We start from the raw sequence: 10000 nt of genomic DNA, 5'->3' as shown, positions 1-10000 counted from the left end.
CCATTCGCAGTTTCACTGTATCGGAACCGTGTGTACTTAGACTTGCATGGCTTAATCTTTGAGACAAGCATATGCTACTGGCAGGATCAACCAGGTAGCCCTCGCGTCCGGCGGTCTGTGTTTCTTGCATTGGAACCGGAGCTGAGCGGGGAGCCGGGCGCGGGGACCGGGCGGCGCCCGCGGGAGACGGCCTCCCGCGGGGTTACCCCCGGCGGCACCCCAGCCTCCCTCGTTTCTTTCATTCATTTTTTTCGGACGTGGGCTACCGAAATTTCCGTTACCGATTCAGCCCCCGTGCGCGGTGAGGAAGTCGGCTGGGCCTCGGTATGTACTCGGTCCGTAGAGGCCGCGTTACCGCGTGGCGGTCAGTCGCGGGAGGGAGCCGGAGCCGCCCGCACGCCCGCGACCGCAACACGCACTCGGAGGCGGCGTCTTCTGACAGACGCCGGTAGGGTTTGAGAAACATGCTTTTTCGGAAAGGACCGCTCGGCTGACGCGGGCCTGGGCTCCCGCACCCCTCTCGTGGCGGGGCACCCGCGAGCGCGGCGGAACTCCCGTGTAGGACATCTCTGGGCCCGTGTGGCCGACGGGCACGCGACAGGGTCGTCTCGGTCTCGCGACGAAAGCGGTTTCGCGCTGGTTGGTGCGCTAGAGGTCGATCCGCAGGCCGAAGGAACCGTCCACCCGAACACCCCGGCGCGAGGCCGGGGCCGGCAGGGGCCCTCCGATGGCGGGTCATGCTTGCCAATCGGTCAGTGGTTGGTGTGGTGCAGTACATGTCAGGGTGTGGGTGCGAGATGGGCCGGGAGGACCGCTCCTCCTGCGTCGGACCCCGAGTCATAGGAAGTGCCGTTTTGTCACAACCCCAGGGGTGGGGTGGGTAACGGTAGGGAAGTGCCGGCCAACGCGCAGAGGTCGACCCGCAGGCCGAAGGAACCGTCCACCCGAACACCCCGGCGCGAGGCCGGGGCCGGCAGGGGCCCTCCGATGGCGGGTCATGATTGCCAATCGGTCAGTGGTTATGTGTGTGCTGCGGTGCCGGCCAACGCTCAGAGGTCGACCCGCAGGCCGAAGGAACCGTCCACCCGAACACCCCGGCGCGAGGCCGGGGCCGGCAGGGGCCCTCCGATGGCGGGTCATGATTGCCAATCGGTCAGTGGTTGTGTGTGTGCTGCGGTGCCGGCCAACGCTCAGAGGTCGACCCGCAGGCCGAAGGAACCGTCCACCCGAACACCCCGGCGCGAGGCCGGGGCCGGCAGGGGCCCTCCGATGGCGGGTCATGATTGCCAATCGGTCAGTGGTTATGTGTGTGCTGCGGTGCTGCGGTGCCGGCCAACGCTCAGAGGTCGACCCGCAGGCCGAAGGAACCGTCCACCCGAACACCCCGGCGCGAGGCCGGGGCCGGCAGGGGCCCTCCGATGGCGGGTCATGATTGCCAATCGGTCAGTGGTTGTGTGTGTTGCGGTGGGGCCGGGAGGACCGCTCCTCCTGCGTCGGTCCCCGGGTCATGGGAAGTGCCGTGTGGCGGTGGTGGGGCCGGGAGGACCGCTCCTCCTGCGTCGGACCCGAGTCATGGGAAGTGCCGTGTGGCGGGGCCGGGAGGACCGCTCCTCCTGCGTCGGACCCGAGTCATAGGAAGTGCCGTGTGGCGGGGCCGGGAGGACCGCTCCTCCTGCGTCGGACCCGAGTCATAGGAAGTGCCGTGTGGCGGGGCCGGGAGGACCGCTCCTCCTGCGTCGGACCCGAGTCATAGGAAGTGCCGTGTTGCGGGGCCGGGAGGACCGCTCCTCCTGCGTCGGACCCGAGTCATAGGAAGTGCCGTGTTGCGCTGGTGGGGCCGTGCCCGCCAACAGCCTTCAGTGGTCGGATACCACGTTTGCAAGCTCCCCGCTGGAATGGGGACTTAGAAGAAATGAGGGGAAAATTCCCCCGGAGCTCCGTGCCTGAGGGCGGGCTGTGAGCCGCGCCGCGTCCGCCAACAGCCTTCCATGGTCGGACACCATTGTTCGCAAGTTGCCCGCTGGAATGGGCACATAGAAGAAATTTCGAGGATAACATCCACCAGAGCGCCAGGGCGGCCGTTATTGCAGTATGCGTCCGCCTGGCAGCTCTCTTCCGCGGGAACCATTGGGCAATTTCTTTCACGGAGGTGGACATAGAAGAATTTTTGTTTCTAAAAACGTGGTTCCTAAAAATGTGCCCCAGGTGTTTTGGAAAACCCGGGTAAACCTGGGAAGTAGGCAAATGACCCTCTGACTAGGGGTAAAAACGTTTGCCTACTGCAGCGCCCCTAATGCAATTCGGCGGAACTGCAACGCCCCTGGTCGCCTAAACGCTACCCCTGGTCGCCTAAACCTCACCCCTGGTCGCCTAAACCTCACCCCTGGTCGCCTAAAAGTCACCCCTGGTCGCCTAAATTGTCAACCCCTGGTCACCTAAATTGTCAACCCCTGGTCGCCTAAAGGGGACTTAGAAGAAATGAGGGGGCAAATTCCCCCGGAGCTCCGTGCCTGAGGGCGGGCTGTGAGCCGCGCCGCGTCCGCCAACAGCCTTCAGTGGTCGGATACAATGTTTGAAAGGTCCCCGCTGGAAAGGGGACTTAGAAGAAATGAGGCAAATTTCCCCGGAGCTCCGTGCCTGAGGGCGGGCTGTGAGCCGCGCCGCGTCCGCCAACAGCCTTCAGTGGTCGGATACAATGTTTGAAAGGTCCCCGCTGGAAAGGGGACTTAGAAGAAATGAGGCAAATTTCCCCGGAGCTCCGTGCCTGAGTGCGGGCTGTGAGCCGCGCCGCGCCCGCCAACAGCCTTCAGTGGTCGGATACAATGTTTGAAAGTTCCCCGCTGGAAAGGGGACTTAGAAGAAATGAGGCAAATTTCCCCGGAGCTCCGTGCCTGAGGGCGGGCTGTGAGCCGCGCCGCGTCCGCCAACAGCCTTCAGTGGTCGGATACAATGTTTGAAAGGTCCCCGCTGGAAAGGGGACTTAGAAGAAATGAGGCAAATTTCCCCGGAGCTCCGTGCCTGAGGGCGGGCTGTGAGCCGCGCCGCGCCCGCCAACAGCCTTCAGTGGTCGGATACAATGTTTCAAAGTTCCCCGCTGGAAAGGGGACTTAGAAGAAATGAGGCAAATTCACCCGGAGCTCCGTGCCCGAGGGCCGGCTATGAGCCGCGCCGTGCCCGCCAACAGCCTTCCACGGTCGGATACAATGTTTCAAAGTTCCCCGCTGGAAAGGGGACTTAGAAGAAATGAGGCAAATTCACCCGGAGCTCCGTGCCCGAGGGCCGGCTATGAGCCGCGCCGTGCCCGCCAACAGCCTTCAGTGGTCGGATACAATGTTTCAAAGTTCCCCGCTGGAAAGGGGACTTAGAAGAAATGAGGCAAATTCCCCCGGAGCTCCGTGCTCGAGGGCCGGCTATGAGCCGCGCCGTGCCCGCCAACAGCCTTCCTTTGGTCGGATACAATGTTTCAAAGTTCCCCGCTGGAAAGGGGACTTAGAAGAAATGAGGCAAATTCCCCCGGAGCTCCGTGCTCGAGGGCCGGCTATGAGCCGCGCCGTGCCCGCCAACAGCCTTCCTTTGGTCGGATACAATGTTTCAAAGTTCCCCGCTGGAAAGGGGGACTTAGAAGAAATTAGGCAACTTTCCCCGGAGCTCCATGCCTGAGTGCGGGCTGTTTGCCGCGCCGTGCCCGCCAACAGCCTTCAGTGGTCGGATACAATGTTTCAAAGTTCCCCGCTGGAAAGGGGACTTAGAAGAAATGAGGCAAATTCCCCCGGAGCTCCGTGCTCGAGGGCCGGCTATGAGCCGCGCCGTGCCCGCCAACAGCCTTCCACGGTCGGATACAATGTTTCAAAGTTCCCCGCTGGAAAGGGGACTTAGAAGAAATGAGGCAAATTCACCCGGAGCTCCGTGCCCGAGGGCCGGCTATGAGCCGCGCCGTGCCCGCCAACAGCCTTCAGTGGTCGGATACAATGTTTCAAAGTTCCCCGCTGGAAAGGGGACTTAGAAGAAATGAGGCAAATTCCCCCGGAGCTCCGTGCTCGAGGGCCGGCTATGAGCCGCGCCGTGCCCGCCAACAGCCTTCCTTTGGTCGGATACAATGTTTCAAAGTTCCCCGCTGGAAAGGGGACTTAGAAGAATTGAGCAAATTTCACCGGAGCTCCGTGCCTGAGGGCGGGCTGTGAGCCGCGCCGCGCCCGCCAACAGCCTTCCTTTGGTCGGATACAATGTTTGAAAGTTCCCCGCTGGAAAGGGGACTTAGAAGAAATGAGGCAAATTTCCCCGGAGCTCCGTGCCTGATGGCGGGCTGTGAGCCGCGCCGCGCCCGCCAACAGCCTTCAGTGGTCGGATACAATGTTTGAAAGTTCCCCGCTGGAAAGGGGACTTAGAAGAATTGAGTAAAATTCACCCGGAGCTCCGTGCCCGAGGGCCGGCTATGAGCCGCGCCGCGCCCGCCAACAGCCTTCCTTTGGTCGGATACAATGTTTCAAAGTTCCCCGCTGGAAAGGGGACTTAGAAGAAATTTGTGAAAATTCACCCGGAGCTCCGTGCCTGAGGGCCGGCTATGAGCCGCGCCGTGCCCGCCAACAGCCTTCCACGGTCGGATACAATGTTTCAAAGTTCCCCGCTGGAAAGGGGACTTAGAAGAAATTTGTGAAAATTCACCCGGAGCTCCGTGCCCGAGGGCCGGCTATGAGCCGCGCCGTGCCCGCCAACAGCCTTCCACGGTCGGATACAATGTTTCAAAGTTCCCCGCTGGAAAGGGGACTTAGAGGAAATTAGTGAAAATTCACCCGGAGCTCCGTGCCTGAGGGCCGGCTATGAGCCGCGCCGTGCCCGCCAACAGCCTTCCACGGTCGGATACAATGTTTCAAAGTTCCCCGCTGGAAAGGGGACTTAGAAGAAATTTGTAAAATTCACCCGGAGCTCCGTGCCCGAGGGCCGGCTATGAGCCGCGCCGTGCCCGCCAACAGCCTTCCACGGTCGGATACAATGTTTCAAAGTTCCCCGCTGGAAAGGGGACTTAGAAGAAATTTGTAAAAATTCACCCGGAGCTCCGTGCCCGAGGGCCGGCTATGAGCCGCGCCGTGCCCGCCAACAGCCTTCCACGGTCGGATACAATGTTTCAAAGTTCCCCGCTGGAAAGGGGACTTAGAAGAAATTTGTGAAAATTCACCCGGAGCTCCGTGCCCGAGGGCCGGCTATGAGCCGCGCCGTGCCCGCCAACAGCCTTCCACGGTCGGATACAATGTTTCAAAGTTCCCCGCTGGAAAGGGGACTTAGAAGAAATTTGTAAAAATTCACCCGGAGCTCCGTGCCCGAGGGCCGGCTATGAGCCGCGCCGTGCCCGCCAACAGCCTTCCACGGTCGGATACAATGTTTCAAAGTTCCCCGCTGGAAAGGGGACTTAGAAGAAATTTGTAAAATTCACCCGGAGCTCCGTGCCCGAGGGCCGGCTATGAGCCGCGCCGTGCCCGCCAACAGCCTTCCACGGTCGGATACAATGTTTCATAGTTCCCCGCTGGAAAGGGGACTTAGAAGAAATTTGTGAAAATTCACCCGGAGCTCCGTGCCCGAGGGCCGGCTATGAGCCGCGCCGTGCCCGCCAACAGCCTTCCACGGTCGGATACAATGTTTCAAAGTTCCCCGCTGGAAAGGGGACTTAGAAGAAATTTGTAAAAATTCACCCGGAGCTCCGTGCCCGAGGGCCGGCTATGAGCCGCGCCGCGCCCGCCAACAGCCTTCCACGGTCGGATACAATGTTTCAAAGTTCCCCGCTGGAAAGGGGACTTAGAAGAAATTTGTGAAAATTCACCCGGAGCTCCGTGCCCGAGGGCCGGCTATGAGCCGCGCCGTGCCCGCCAACAGCCTTCCACGGTCGGATACAATGTTTCAAAGTTCCCCGCTGGAAAGGGGACTTAGAAGAAATTTGTGAAAATTCACCCGGAGCTCCGTGCCTGAGGGCCGGCTATGAGCCGCGCCGTGCCCGCCAACAGCCTTCCACGGTCGGATACAATGTTTCAAAGTTCCCCGCTGGAAAGGGGACTTAGAAGAAATTAGGCAACTTTCCCCGGAGCTCCATGCCTGAGTGCGGGCTGTTTGCCGCGCCGTGCCCGCCAACAGCCTTCAGTGGTCGGATACAATGTTTCAAAGTTCCCCGCTGGAAAGGGGACTTAGAAGAAATTATGAATATTTTTGTTTCTAAAAACGTGATCCCTGAAAATGTGCCCCAGGTGTTTTGGAAAACCCGGGTAAACCTGGGAAGTAGGCAAATGACCCTCTGACTAGGGGGGAAGAACGTTTGCCTACTGCAGCGCCCCTAATGCAATTCGGCGGAACTGCAACGCCCCTGGTCGCCTAAACGCTACCCCTGGTCGCCTAAAAGCTACCCCTGGTCGCCTAAAAGCTACCCCTGGTCGCCTAAACGCTACCCCTGGTCGCCTAAACGCTACCCCTGGTCGCCTAAACGCTACCCCTGGTCACCTAAACGCTACCCCTGGTCGCCTAAACGCTTCCCCTGGTCACCTAAACGCTACCCCTGGTCGCCTAAACGCTACCCCTGGTCGCCTAACTGACCCCTCGTGTGTGGGGATCAACGTTTGCCTACTAGGGCGTCCTCCGGCGGCCTCTCGGCAGTACTGCAGGCCCATTTTAGCCGAGCCCATTGAAATGAATGGGGGAATTTTATACGTTTTTGCCTTTTTTTTCCCCCCCTCGTTCTTTTTGTATTTATTCATTTATTTCAACTTTTACCGACTCAACCGCCCTCCGGCGTGCCCTCGGCGGTCCCGCAAGCCCAATTCGGCCGAGCCCATTGAAATGAATGGGGGAATTTTATACGTTTTTGCCTTTTTTCCCCCCCCCTCGTTCTTTTTGTATTTATTCATTTATTTCAACTTTTACCGACTCAACCGCCCTCCGGCGTGCCCTCGGCGGTCCCGCAAGCCCAATTCGGCCGAGCCCATTGAAATGAATGGGGGAATTTTATACGTTTTTGCCTTTTTTTTCCCCCCCTCGTTCTTTTTGTATTTATTCATTTATTTCAACTTTTACCGACTCAACCGCCCTCCGGCGTGCCCTCGGCGGTCCCGCAAGCCCAATTCGGCCGAGCCCATTGAAATGAATGGGGGAATTTTATACGTTTTTGCCTTTTTTTCCCCCCTCGTTCTTTTTGTATTTATTCATTTATTTCAACTTTTACCGACTCAACCGCCCTCCGGCGTGCCCTCGGCGGTCCCGCAAGCCCAATTCGGCCGAGCCCATTGAAATGAATGGGGGGATTTTATACGTTTTTGCCTTTTTTCCCCCCCTCGTTCTTTTTGTATTTATTCATTTATTTCAACTTTTACCGACTCAACCGCCCTCCGGCGTGCCCCCGGCGGTCCCGCAAGCCCAATTCGGCCGAACCCATTGAAATGAATGGGGGAATTTTATACGTTTTTGCCTTTTTTTTCCCCCCCTCGTTCTTTTTGTATTTATTCATTTATTTCAACTTTTACCGACTCAACCGCCCTCCGGCGTGCCCCCGGCGGTCCCGCAAGCCCAATTCGGCCGAACCCATTGAAATGAATGGGGGAATTTTATACGTTTTTGCCTTTTTTTTCCCCCCCTCGTTCTTTTTGTATTTATTCATTTATTTCAACTTTTACCGACTCAACCGCCCTCCGGCGTGCCCTCGGCGGTCCCGCAAGCCCAATTCGGCCGAGCCCATTGAAATGAATGGGGGGATTTTATACGTTTTTGCCTTTTTTCCCCCCCTCGTTCTTTTTGTATTTATTCATTTATTTCAACTTTTACCGACTCAACCGCCCTCCGGCGTGCCCTCGGCGGTCCCGCAAGCCCAATTCGGCCGAGCCCATTGAAATGAATGGGGGAATTTTATACGTTTTTGCCTTTTTTCCCCCCCCCCTCGTTCTTTTTGTATTTATTCATTTATTTCAACTTTTACCGACTCAACCGCCCTCCGGCGTGCCCTCGGCGGTCCCGCAAGCCCAATTCGGCCGAGCCCATTGAAATGAATGGGGGGATTTTATACGTTTTTGCCTTTTTTCCCCCCCTCGTTCTTTTTGTATTTATTCATTTATTTCAACTTTTACCGACTCAACCGCCCTCCGGCGTGCCCCCGGCGGTCCCGCAAGCCCAATTCGGCCGAACCCATTGAAATGAATGGGGGAATTTTATACGTTTTTGCCTTTTTTTTCCCCCCCTCGTTCTTTTTGTATTTATTCATTTATTTCAACTTTTACCGACTCAACCGCCCTCCGGCGTGCCCTCGGCGGTCCCGCAAGCCCAATTCGGCCGAGCCCATTGAAATGAATGGGGGGATTTTATACGTTTTTGCCTTTTTTCCCCCCCTCGTTCTTTTTGTATTTATTCATTTATTTCAACTTTTACCGACTCAACCGCCCTCCGGCGTGCCCTCGGCGGTCCCGCAAGCCCAATTCGGCCGAGCCCATTGAAATGAATGGGGGAATTTTATACGTTTTTGCCTTTTTTCCCCCCCCCCTCGTTCTTTTTGTATTTATTCATTTATTTCAACTTTTACCGACTCAACCGCCCTCCGGCGTGCCCTCGGCGGTCCCGCAAGCCCAATTCGGCCGAGCCCATTGAAATGAATGGGGGAATTTTATACGTTTTTGCCTTTTTTTTCCCCCCCCTCGTCCTTTTTGTATTTATTCATTTATTTCAACTTTTACCGACTCAACCGCCCTCCGGCGTGCCCTCGGCGGTCCCGCAAGCCCAATTCGGCCGAGCCCATTGAAATGAATGGGGGAATTTTATACGTTTTTGCCTTTTTTTTTCCCCCCTCGTCCTTTTTGTATTTATTTACTTATTTCAACCTTTACCGACTTAGGGGCCGCTTTGCACCGCCTGTGCCCGGGGAAGGTGCTCCTATTCGGGCCAAGTGTGACACACGCCCGCCCTCCTCCTCCGGAGCTTCCATTAGGGTAGACTTAGGGGCCGCTTGGCACCGCCTGTGCCCGGGGAAGGTGCTCATATTCGGCTTCACTGTCAGGCAGCATGCACTCCTCCTCCGGAGCTTCCATTTGGGCAAACTTAGGGGCCGCTTGGCACCGCCCGTGCCCGGGGAAGGTGCTCCTATTCGGGCCAAGTGTGACACACGCCCGCACTCCTCCTCCGGAGCTTCCATTTGGGCAAACTTAGGGGCCGCTTGGCACCGCCTGTGCCCGGGGAAGGTGCTCATATTCGGCTTCACTGTCACACAGCATGCACTCCTCCTCCGGAGCTTCTATAAGGGCAAACTTAGGGGCCGCTTGGCACCGCCTGTGCCCGGGGAAGGTGCTCATATTCGGGCCAAGTGTGACACACGCCCGCACTCCTCCTCCGGAGCTTCCATAAGGGCAAACTTAGGGGCCGCTTGGCACCGTCTGTGCCCGGGGAAGGTGCTCCTATTCGGCTTCACTGTCACACAGCATGCACTCCTCCTCCGGAGCTTCCATAAGGGCAAACTTAGGGGCCGCTTGGCACCGTCTGTGCCCGGGGAAGGTGCTCATATTCGGCTTCACTGTCACACAGCATGCACTCCTCCTCCGGAGCTTCTATAAGGGCAAACTTAGGGGCCGCTTGGCACCGCCTGTGCCCGGGGAAGGTGCTCATATTCGGGCCAAGTGTGACACACGCCCGCACTCCTCCTCCGGAGCTTCCATAAGGGCAAACTTAGGGGCCGCTTGGCACCGTCTGTGCCCGGGGAAGGTGCTCCTATTCGGCTTCACTGTCACACAGCATGCACTCCTCCTCCGGAGCTTCCATAAGGGCAAACTTAGGGGCCGCTTGGCACCGCCTGTGCCCGGGGAAGGTGCTCCTATTCGGCTTCACTGTCACACAGCATGCACTCCTCCTCCGGAGCTTCCATAAGGGCAAACTTAGGGGCCGCTTGGCACCGCCTGTGCCCGGGGAAGGTGCTCCTATTCGGCTTCACTGTCACACAGCATGCACTCCTCCTCCGGAGCTTCCATAAGGGCAAACTTAGGGGCCGCTTGGC

The 10000-nt window shown here is 58.1% G+C and overlaps 1 non-coding gene across 1 annotated transcript in view; it reads right to left on the bottom strand.

Annotated features, from left to right (window-relative positions):
• Positions 1–97, bottom strand: part of LOC148315053 (18S ribosomal RNA) — a 1933-nt gene extending 1836 nt beyond the window's left edge. Inside the window, exon 1 of the ribosomal RNA XR_015841356.1 lies at positions 1–97. This exon is cut by the window's left edge and continues 1836 nt beyond it. This is a non-coding gene — a ribosomal RNA (18S ribosomal RNA).
• Positions 98–10000: the final 9903 nt, after the last annotated feature.

The sequence above is a fragment of the Idiotropiscis lumnitzeri genome, unplaced genomic scaffold (assembly GCF_059441095.1).
Source record: "Idiotropiscis lumnitzeri isolate Australia: NSW breed Sydney's pygmy pipehorse unplaced genomic scaffold, RoL_Ilum_1.0 HiC_scaffold_150, whole genome shotgun sequence".
NCBI lineage: Eukaryota > Metazoa > Chordata > Actinopteri > Syngnathiformes > Syngnathidae > Idiotropiscis > Idiotropiscis lumnitzeri.
The sequence above is the reverse complement of the archived record's forward strand: the minus strand, read 5'-3'. Positions and strand labels throughout refer to the sequence as shown.